Consider the following 10,821-nt stretch of genomic DNA (forward strand, 5'->3'; position numbering starts at 1 on the left):
CATAGAAGATATGGAAAGTGATGATGGAGGTGGAAGAGAGGTATGGGAATAAGGGGGTTGAGTAGTCAGAATACTGCTATATACATGTATGAATATGTCAAAGAACAAATTTAATAATAAATAAATACAATAAGCAAGGACCAAGGATGCTTAAAGGACTGTCAAAAACTTATTCAAGTCCAATGGGCCTCTCTTTCCAGTGATGGCCGACTAGGCCATCTTTTGATACATATGCAGCTAGAGTCAAGAACTCCGGGGTACTGGTTAGTTCATAATGTTGTTCCACCTATAGGGTTGCAGATCCCTAAAAAAGTGGGAGTGGGTGGGTAGGGGAGTGGAGGGGAGGGTATGGGGGACTTTTGGGATAGCATTGGAAATGTAAATGAGGAAAATACCTAATAAAAAATCAAAAAAACAAAAAACAAAAAAAACTTATTCAAATAATGAAATGTGGGATCTGAGCTATATAAGGATTGAGGGGTAAATTCTGTGGAGAGCAAATGAGTGTTTGTTGAAAGCAGCCAAGCGTTACTCATATTTGAAGTTTAAATTTTCTTTTTAAATCAGATGAGGAAATACACACACATACGTATGAAAAATATGTATGAGAAAAGAACAGACAAAAAATTAATATCATGGAAGAAGTAGATAAGAAGAGGAATTTACATCAGGAAAAGAAGATGCATTACATCATGTAAGATTTGCATGATTCTAAAGCTGGAGGCCTGCCTGGGTACCAGCCATTTAACAATACAGGTGATCAGGAATACTGTATCCATCACCAGGACATTCAGCAGGTCAGCAAAAGTGGAAGTGTGTGTCACAGCTTGATGATCTACTAATTAAAGGATGTACTTCACATATCTAGACAATGATATATTATATGTCTAGACATATAAAATAACTACAAAAGCAGCACTTCCCTCCAAGAACAAAATTTTCAGCAAAATTGACTTTCAAAGTAAGCATGTGATATATTTTATATTTCATGTTTCTTTAATAGTCATAACAATGATAATAGCAAGTATTTAGCTCTCTGTATGCACTGGTCACATTCTGAACACATATCTATGTCAGTGTGCTTGGTACAACAACACAGCAGGGTGGGTTCTATGATTAATATGTCTTTAAGATGAGAGAACTCTGTTGAAGAGGTTTGTGACCTTGTCCTAACACATGTAGCAAACAAAAGTTGAAGAGCAAATGAAATAATGTTAGAAATAGTTTGAATATAGATGAGACTTACCTGTTTTGGAAGTTTTAAAATGTAAAACATCAGGAAATAGACATAGATAGATATAAATGTAGTTATATGGATATGCACAGATAAGACTAGGTTAGATTAGATAGTTATAAACATAGATGTGTGATGGGTGGATAGACAGACAGACAGACAGGGTAGAGAAATAAAAGTGATGGAAGAATCAGATGAGAAATTTTGCATCTGGGAAGTAAGATGCATTACTTCAAGGGAGAATTACTTTGTACCAAATAGGATCTTAACACCAGCAGTCTGACACTCACACACATCCATTTCTCCTGACCTTTAACTTTTCTTATTTAGAAATAATAGAAGTTTCATAGCTAGAAAACAAGTAGGTGGGTAAAGACTATTTTCCTATAGCAAGCAGATGCATAGTAACTTTGGGAGGTCCAGCTCCCCCTCCTTTGGAGTGGTTGTATTGAGTGACATGTTACTGCTTCCACACTTGTTTTCCAAAAGCTGTCATTACCTGTGTATCACTCCTGAGAGTTTCCAGCCTAAATCCCTTAGACAGTGGTTCTCAACCTGTGAGTCATGACCCCTTGGGGACTGAATTACCCTTTCACAGAGGTCACCTAAGACCATCAGAAAACACAGATATTTACATTATGATTCCTAGCAATACCAAAATCACAGTTATGAGGTAGCAACAAAAATAATTTTATGGATGGAGGTCACCACCACAAGAGGAACTTTATTAAACGATTGCAGCATTAGGAAAGTTGAGAACTACTACCTTAAAATGTCAAATGGCCTCTCAGTCCTCAACTTACCAACTTTTCTTTGTACTGGATGCTAATAAAGATGCTAATAAAGTTGGATCTCAAATACCTAAGATTTGCATTTGCTATTTTTCAGAGTTGGATAAACAAGGCTACCTAGTCTAGCAAATTAAACAATGGTGGAGGCATAAACTTCTTATACAGACATCCATTCACTCAGCGCCATTCACTTGAGCCCCTACTCTAGAGGGCAGTGTTTCTTGTGCTTGAGAAAAACAGACAGAGTTTCCTATCTTTGGAAGCTTGTATCACATAAATGTTATGCTAGCAGTAGAAGTAAGCAAGTTTAAACATACAAACAATTTTTTAAAATAAATAATAGCAATTATATTTTATATATTACAAAAAAAACAATATTAAACAAGTACTACATGAACGTATTAAGCAATAAAGTCATGTTAAACATGTAAATGTACTTAAGCATTCTAAACGTTTGCCTTCTGATACCTGAGAAGTTGGCTGAAGCAGAAATGTGTCCCAGCATAGAGGTTATGTAATTCCTGCTGCTTTCACGCTGGCATATTATAATAAAGCATTCATTTGCTCATTTAATTGCTTTAAATATATATTGTACTACTGCCTTCTGGCCAAATCCACTACATAAAATTTACATATAGATGTGTATTAAGTTTACTATAAATATATATGTAAATATATATGGGTTAAGTGTACTACATAGGAGCTCCTGCGAGCCTGCCACGAGGTTCTCGCGAGATCTGCCACCTCCATCCCAAGCGCCTGTGTCTGGCAGAGCCGGTGTGAGAAGAAGAGACAACCCTTCCCCGCCGCCGGGATAATCAAGAGTTTTGGCCGGACCTTTGAGTACACCTCGGGATAGTGAGAAGCCCGGCGAAAAGCACAGACTACGGCGCTGAAACGGATTAATAAGGAACTTAGTGATTTGGCCCGTGACCCTCCAACACAATGTCCTGCAGGTTGGAGATGACACGTTTCACTGGCAAGCCACAATTAGGGGACCTAATGACAGCCCATATGAAGGTGGTGTATTCTTCTTGACAATTCATTTTCCTACAGACTACCCCTTCAAACCACCTACGGTTGCACTTACAACGAGAATCTATCATCCGAATAGTAACAGTAAGGGCAGCATTTGTCTTGATATTCTAAGATCACAGGGGTCTCCTGCTTTAACTATTTCTAAAGTTCTTTTATCCATTTGTTCACTGCTATGTGATCCAAACCCAGATGACCCCCTAGTGCCAGAGATTGCACGGATCTATAAAACAGACAGAGATAAGTACAACAGAATATCTCGGGAACGGACTCAGAAGTATGCCATGTGATGCTACCTTAAAGTCAGAATAACCTGCATTATAGCTGGAATAAACTTTAAATTACTGTTCCTCTTTTGATTTTCTTATCCAGTTGCTCCCCTATCAGACCTCATCTTTTTTAATTTTATTTTTTGTTTACCTCCCTCCATTCATTCACATGCTCATCTGAGAAGACTTAAGTTCTTCCAGCTTTGGACAATAACTGCTTTTAGAAACTGTAAAGTAGTTACACGAGAACAGTTGCCCAAGATTCAGAAATTTTTTTAAAAACTGGAGCATGTGTATTATGTGGCCAATGTCTTCACTCTAACTTGGTTATGAGACTAAACCAATCCTCACTGCTCTAACATGCTGAAGAAGCCATCTGAGGGGGAGGGAGATGGATGCTCAGCTGTCACATCAAAGGAAGCAGCATTATTCTAGCAGCATCTGTTCTTGTTTAAACCTTCCACTGTTAGAGGGTTGAGGTTACCTGATATACTTTATGCTCATAACTGATGTGGCTGGAGAATTGGTATTGAATTATAGCATCAGCAGAACAGAAAATGTGATGTATTTTATGCATGTCAATAAAGGAATGACCTGTTCTTGTTCTACAGAGAATGGAAATTGGAAGTCAAACACCCTTTGTATTCCAAAATAGGGTCTCAAAACATTTTGTAATTTTCATTTAAATTGTTAGGAGGCTTGGAGCTATTAGTTAATCTATCTTCCAATACTGTTTAATATAGCACTGAATAAATGATACGAGTTGTCAATGGATGAGTGATCAACTAATAGCTCTCCTAGTAATTGATTTATTTTTCTTCAATAAAGTTGCATAAACCAATGAGTTAGCTGCCTGGATTAATCAGTATGGGAAACAATCCTTTGTAAATGCAAAGCTGTTTTTGTATATACTGTTGGGATTTGCTTCATTGTTTGACATCAAATGATGATGTAAAGTTCAAAAGAGTGAATATATTGCCATGTTCAGTTAAAATGCACAGTCTGTTACAGGTTGACACATTGCTTGACCTGATTTATGCAGAATTAATAAGCTATTCTAATAGTGTAGCTTTAATACGCTGCACATAATTCTGGCAGCCCTAGAGTTCATAAATGGACTTGGGACTCAGCAGTTTTGAAACGTGTATATGGAGTTTAAGAAATTTATTTTCCAGGTGCATCCCCTTCTAACTAAAATTTTCTTCATCTTGTACACTTAACAGCTGAAAAAGATATATATATATATATAAAACTTGGGAATAATAATGGGTCAAAATTTACAAAATAAAGTACTGTTTTGGTGTGGGAGTTGTCATGAGGCTGTGTTGAAGTGACTTAACTGTGGGATATTGACTATCCATGGAGATGGATTTGTTCAGCCATTTACATTAATGAGCATTTAAATGCAACAGATCATTTCGGGTGACTTAACATGAATAAATAAAGTCAATGCTATTGGATTGATTGTTTGACAAGTGCTATCTGTGCCACTAAATCTTATGTAGTAATAAGGGCATTACCATTTTTCACCCAAGTTCTGAACCTGTAGTTTGACACCTTTTTCTAGCTTTGATTTATCCATTGCTTTCTTAGTCTTGTATTTGATTTCTAGCACATGTGATGTTCACTTCCATATTTTGCACTGCTTATATTTACGTGCAATCTTATTCCTTGTCCGCACACAGATGTGGAAAGCTAGAAATAAATGTAAAAGCTTAATTTTTATAAACATTTAAATATGTAATTTGGACATGATTTGTTACTTAAGGTTCTTTAAACTGGAAGTGAAGTGCATGCCTTCTGAAGATGTTCTGGCTTTATTCTGTAATGAGTATTTACATTGGAAAATACCAATTTCGCTATACAATTTTTTTTCCACACACCCATTTTACCTTTTGCTTAAATTGTGGGTTCTTCAGGGTTAATGTCACGCTAATTAATAAAACTTTTGGGTTCAAACCAAGTGTTCCCACAAGGGTAAGAACAGTATTCTTTGACTCTTAAAAAGTCCTTTCTGAGACCTGTACTCAAAACAGCTCTATTAAGCCTGTGTCTTGAAAGCCAGATGTGACAAACATTTTTACAAAGCAGTGGATCTCTAATTGACTTTCAAATTCCTCCCATCTACCACCTTTGGTATTTACAGAGATGACGTCCTTAAACCATTGTCAGAATTAATGGGTATGTCCAGTTCTCTTTATCTTTGACTTGATGCTTTATACAACATTTCATATGTCGCTTCTAAGGGAATAAGCCATAGAGACTTCTCCAGGTTTAAGAGAACAGAGTACCTGGAAAACCAACATTCTGAATGTATAGACACTGGACTGGACTTGAGGTCACCTATGATGAGGTTTTTAAAAGAATCTAAGAATTTGCTCTCTACCCTTCCCAGTAGTGTATGGCATCACTAGTGCTGGGTATAGGACTAAAGTGAGTATTAGGTTGAATATTGTTGTAGAGTATTTGTGTGTCCTATACCTCTTAATGCATAAATTCCTAAACTTAAATGTCTTTAGAGTCCAGTTGGCCTGTCAATGGTGAATTTCCTTTTGACTTTTTCTTGGGCAGGTTTGCAATGTGATAATCAGATTTTTTTTTTAACTGATTATAGATTGTTTCCTTGTGTGGGTGTACTCACATTTAAAAGTATGAACCACGGTTAACTAGTGGTCTCAGGGGTAGTGAAACACTCCCCTGAAGCAAGTCTGGGACACATGAGATCCCATTTCAAGAACAAACACAAACATATTCATATTACTGCATAGTAACAGATGTGCATAAGCAGATGGACAGCATTCTCCGAGATGATGCAGTCCTCTCTGAAGCAAGCACAGGTCCTGCTCAACGTCCATGTTTTGTGGTGTAATTCACTGCATGCTCACTTTTTGTCTATTTGAGTCAGGGTCTTATGTAACCCAGGCTAACCTCAAATTCATTCCATAGCCAACCAGGGTTTGTTTTGATCTCCCTGCCTCCACCTCTCAAAGTGCTGGGAATATAGGCATGAGCCACTAGACTGTACTCTGAAAACAGGTTATCTGAACCTCCATATTTAAGTTTCCCTCTCAGCTGTGAGTAATAGCATTCCATTCCAAGGATTTTGGATTAAGAAACATTGGGAGGCTGATGAGATGGCTCAGTGGTTAAGAGCAATGACTGCTCTTCTAAAGATCCTGAGTTCAAATCCCAGCAACCACATGGTTGCTCACAACCACCTGTAATGAGATCTGACACCCTCTTCTGGTGTGTCTGAAGTCAGCTACAGTGTGCTTATGTATAATAATAAATAAATCTTTGGGTTGGAGCGAAAAAAAAATAAAATAAAAGTATGAACCACGGTTAACTAGTGGTCTCAGGGGTAGTGAAACACTCACTTTTTATTTACTGGGTTAGTTGAAGTATTCTTAAGACACTGATCATGCTGTGTTCGTGATTTGGGGGGTGGGTGATACTAAAATTAGTCCTGTTTTGTGTTCACATAACAAAACTGTTCAATGACTGTTGGTTACACTTTTAAGTGAATTTGTCTTCTATTTTCTGAGGAACCCAATGCAAGTCACTAAATGTTGTCTCAATAGTGACATCTGCATAAGACTTGTAATAGCTAAAGTTAATTGAGCTTAAAGGAATTGTTACCATTAAAGTCTGTGTTTAAACACACAAAAAAAAGTGTACTACATATATATAGGCACATAAGCATATATGCATACAGTAACTTGAGTTTTCTTGTCATTTCTACATCACTTAAATACATCACTTAAATACTATTCTGTAATTAAATACTTTCTACTTGCTTACATGTTTTTCCTCCTTTTTGGCATCTACACTAATAGGGAACTATGCTGAGTGCTCCATGCTGTCTATATGACTGCTTTTTAGTATGCTTGTGATGCAACACACATCATTGACTCTTATGATGCATTAACTGTTTTCCATGTTTGAAGATGAGAGATTTGAGAAAGTTAAGGACCTTCCCCACACTTACCTAGTTTATCGATAGTGGAGTTGAGAATCTTACTCCAGCAATCTAAACGGAGCTCCAGAACTCACACTCTTATCCCTTACGTCCTCCATGCCATCCTTAGGAAAGACTCTGGCTTGTGACAGTCCTGGAATTGTGTAAAAAAAAATGCTGTGAAGAAATCACAAGGTCCAGGGATGGTTCTCTGCACCAGTTTTGGCTGTGTCTACTCCACTGTGTTACTCTCCAGCTTGGCTTTCTCATCTGTGAAAACAGGGCTATATCTTAGATGTGGGAGCGTGGAGCACTGAATGTATATATGACGTGACACTCGGCTTAGAAGTCCACATCAGGTTCTGAAGTGCTGCTGAATGACTGGAGGAGCCAGAGGAATATGAAAAACTATAGGTGTTGCGATCACCTACAAACAGGTATTGGAGCAAAGGAGTTTGCCTGGAGCATGACAGAGCTGGTCGAGTTCAATAAAAAATAAAATAAAATAAAATAAAATAAAGAATGAAGCCAGATGGGCTGCAGAGATAGCTCCATGGATCTTACAAAGTATCTGGGTCAGATTCCCAGCTCCTACACAGTGGCTCACAACCTTCAACAACTGATTCCAGGAAATCAGACACTCTCCTCTGGCTTTTGCAAGCACTGCACACATATGGTAAAATACCCAATCTAGGCAGCTAATCTCTGCTTTCTTAAGGAGAAACCCCCAGTTTTCACACAGACAAAATATATGTTTTGTCTTGTGTATCTGTGAGACAAAATTCCTCATAGCAACTTGGACAGGCTTTATTTTATCAAGGCTGACACTCAACAAGATCATGATGGTGGAAGGACACTACAGAATGCATGGCAATTCCAGTACATTCTTTCTCAATGTCTTTTCTATCCTGGGAACTAATTCAAGATAAGTTAAAAACATGACCAACATGAAGAAATATTTAAAGTCACAAAAGTTAAAGGTAAGACATACTGCTGGACAGACTATGCCTGCCCAGCTCCTTTTCATTAAAGGATGCAGACCCAAAATGATAAAAAGTAAAAAGACATGAAAATTTCTCTTTACAAATTTCCAAATTGGTGATGGGCAGAGACAGATCAATGTTCTCTTACTGACCTGTGTCATGACCACATGAATTTAGAAGCACTGATGTATACTTACTGTTTCTGTTGGTTTAGCGCCCTTCTTCTCGCCTACACCTATATTGAATACCCATTTGGGCCCATGTAACACAATGATCAGATCCAAGTTAATTTCCAGATGGTGCTGACTACATTTTAGATGAAGGGAAAAGAGACACCAATCTTGGCAGTACATGACAAGAAGGATGCATCTTTTTCAGAACTGACTTTGAGAGTCCTATTCAATCCATAACTCTGAAGTTGATGCATTTAACCCTGTTGCTCTCTCCAGAGCACAGACTGTGCCTACTACTGCTCATTCTCATACATAAAACACAGAGGAACAGTAATGTTCCTGTGAGATCACTAATGCACTGTATTACTCAAGGGTACATCCAAACCAGGGCCTGTGAGGTGGCTCAGCAGGAAAAGTTGTTTGCCACCAAGCCTAAGTTAGTTCCTCCATGGTGAAAGAAGAAAACTAACTAGCAAGTGGTCCTCTAAACTAAACACGCACCTATGACACACACGCATGTACATGCACACATACACACACACACACACTGAAATAAAAAAAAATAAAACTAATAGCTCTTTTAATGATATACCAACTAATACACAATTCAGACAGTAAGAGAACCTTGGCATTTTATTTTCTCTTATTTGAAAGGTCTTCAGAGTTTCAATGTAAAGAAGTTAGCTATGATGCTAAGAAAAGAACAAAGCTACTCAATTTCTAGTCCACATTTTCATTGCTATAAAAAGCATGGAAAAGACCTCAGTAACTTTAAAGCCTCATTGACTCTTTTGAGTACTTAAGCCTTAGGAGTGTTAGCAATACTTTATAAAAGTAAAAATCTTTATAAAATCTTTATAAAAGGATTATCCTTTTCTATTTTTTATTAGGTATTTTCTTTATTTACATTTCAAATGTCATCCCCTTTCCTGGTTTTCCCTCTGAAAATCCCCTGTTCCCCTTCCCCCTCCCCCTGCTCACCAACCCACCCCACTCTCACTTCCTGGCCCCAGCATTTCCCTATACTGGGGCATAGAGCCTTCACAGGACCAAGGGCCTCTTTTCTATTTTTATATATAATACATTATATGTTATTATATTATACAGAACCATATAGTGTATTAATTTTAAAAGTGCTATATAAATATTATATACTTATATATTTATATATTATAAATAATATAGAATATATCATAATACTATTATCAACATACATTATAATTAAATATATATTTATATTTTATATGATTCATATAATTTTTATAATTTATATATATATATATATTTGGGGGGGGTTGAGACAGGGTTTCTCTGTGTAGCCCTGGCTGTCCTGGAACTCACTTTGTAGACCAGGATGGCCTCGAACTCAGAAATTCGCCTGCCTCTGCCTCCCGAGTGCTGGGATTAAAGGCGTGAGCCACCACGCCCGGCAAAGGATAATTTTTTGTTTGTTTGTTTGTTTGTTTGTTTGTTTGTTTTTGAGACAGGGTTTCTCTGTGTAGTCCTGGCTGTCCTGGAACTCACTTTGTAGACCAGGATGGCCTCGAACTCAGAAATTCGCCTGCCTCTGCCTCCCAAGTGCTGGGATTAAAGCTGTGAGCCACCACTGCCCAGCTACATATAAATATATTTAAATATATTTGTATATATATCTATTTTATGTATACTATGTAACATATAATGAAATATAAATAATATAATAATACATAAATATATATTATAAAAAGATTATCCTTCATAAAAGGATTATCATCCACGAAATATTTGCAATGTAAGCCAGAATTTTAAGTCTTCCAGGAATAAATGAAAGCTCACAGCATGCTGTGGTTAAAGGAGCATCTACTGTCCAAGGGTCTTTAAGCCCCCAGGAAGTCCTCGGTGCTCGCCAGGTGGCCTGTGCTCCCTAGAGAAAACAGGTTTTCCTCTCAGTCTCCCCATTTGCTCTCCAGTATTAGAGTATTCTTTATCTTTTCATAGCTATCTATATATCTTTGTTTCTCTTCACAAACGTTGAACTACTGCCTCATATCAAATCCAAAACCAATACGGTGCAGAGAGCCTGCATAGTAAAATGTCCCCAGCGGGTGAGTCAAAGCAGTCATTTTGATCATTTCCTAAAGAGTCTCTTCATTAATTTCTTTAGCCATTTATATTTGGAGGAGGGTGGAGGAAGAGTAAACTATTAACTCATTTACTTGCCTTTTTACAACTTGAAACCTTCTGAAATGTGTGGTAAACGATCAGGTCTCTGCGGCCATTCTATCTTAGGAGAAGCATCCCTGAAGAGGCAGTGTTCCAGCCATGTCCAGGGAAGCCATTTCTATAAAACTCCAGAAGAGGATCGAAGTGCTCGACCAGGGCGTGGCCCGCAGGCCCCA

General features: G+C 37.6%; 1 protein-coding gene and 1 pseudogene across 2 annotated transcripts in view; one reads left to right on the forward strand and one right to left on the reverse strand.

Annotated features, from left to right (window-relative positions):
* LOC110285981 (membrane-spanning 4-domains subfamily A member 4A-like) overlaps positions 1-10,800 on the reverse strand; it is a 181,634-nt gene extending 170,834 nt beyond the window's left edge. The window contains exons 1-2 of one of the 2 annotated variants that reach the window (XM_085833967.1): positions 10,643-10,800; positions 7,318-7,441 (exon numbers count right to left, since the gene is read on the reverse strand). The gene's annotated coding sequence lies outside the window, so the exon portion shown is untranslated. Of the gene's footprint in view, positions 1-7,317; positions 7,442-8,467; positions 8,689-10,642 lie in introns of those variants that run through there. The other variant, XM_085833968.1, reaches the window with a different exon arrangement.
* Positions 24-4,173, forward strand: LOC110285977 (ubiquitin-conjugating enzyme E2 D3 pseudogene; annotated as a pseudogene).
* Positions 10,801-10,821: the final 21 nt, after the last annotated feature.

Source organism: Mus caroli, unplaced genomic scaffold (genome assembly GCF_978045245.1).
Source record: "Mus caroli unplaced genomic scaffold, Mus_caroli_1 scaffold_20, whole genome shotgun sequence".
Lineage (NCBI taxonomy): Eukaryota > Metazoa > Chordata > Mammalia > Rodentia > Muridae > Mus > Mus caroli.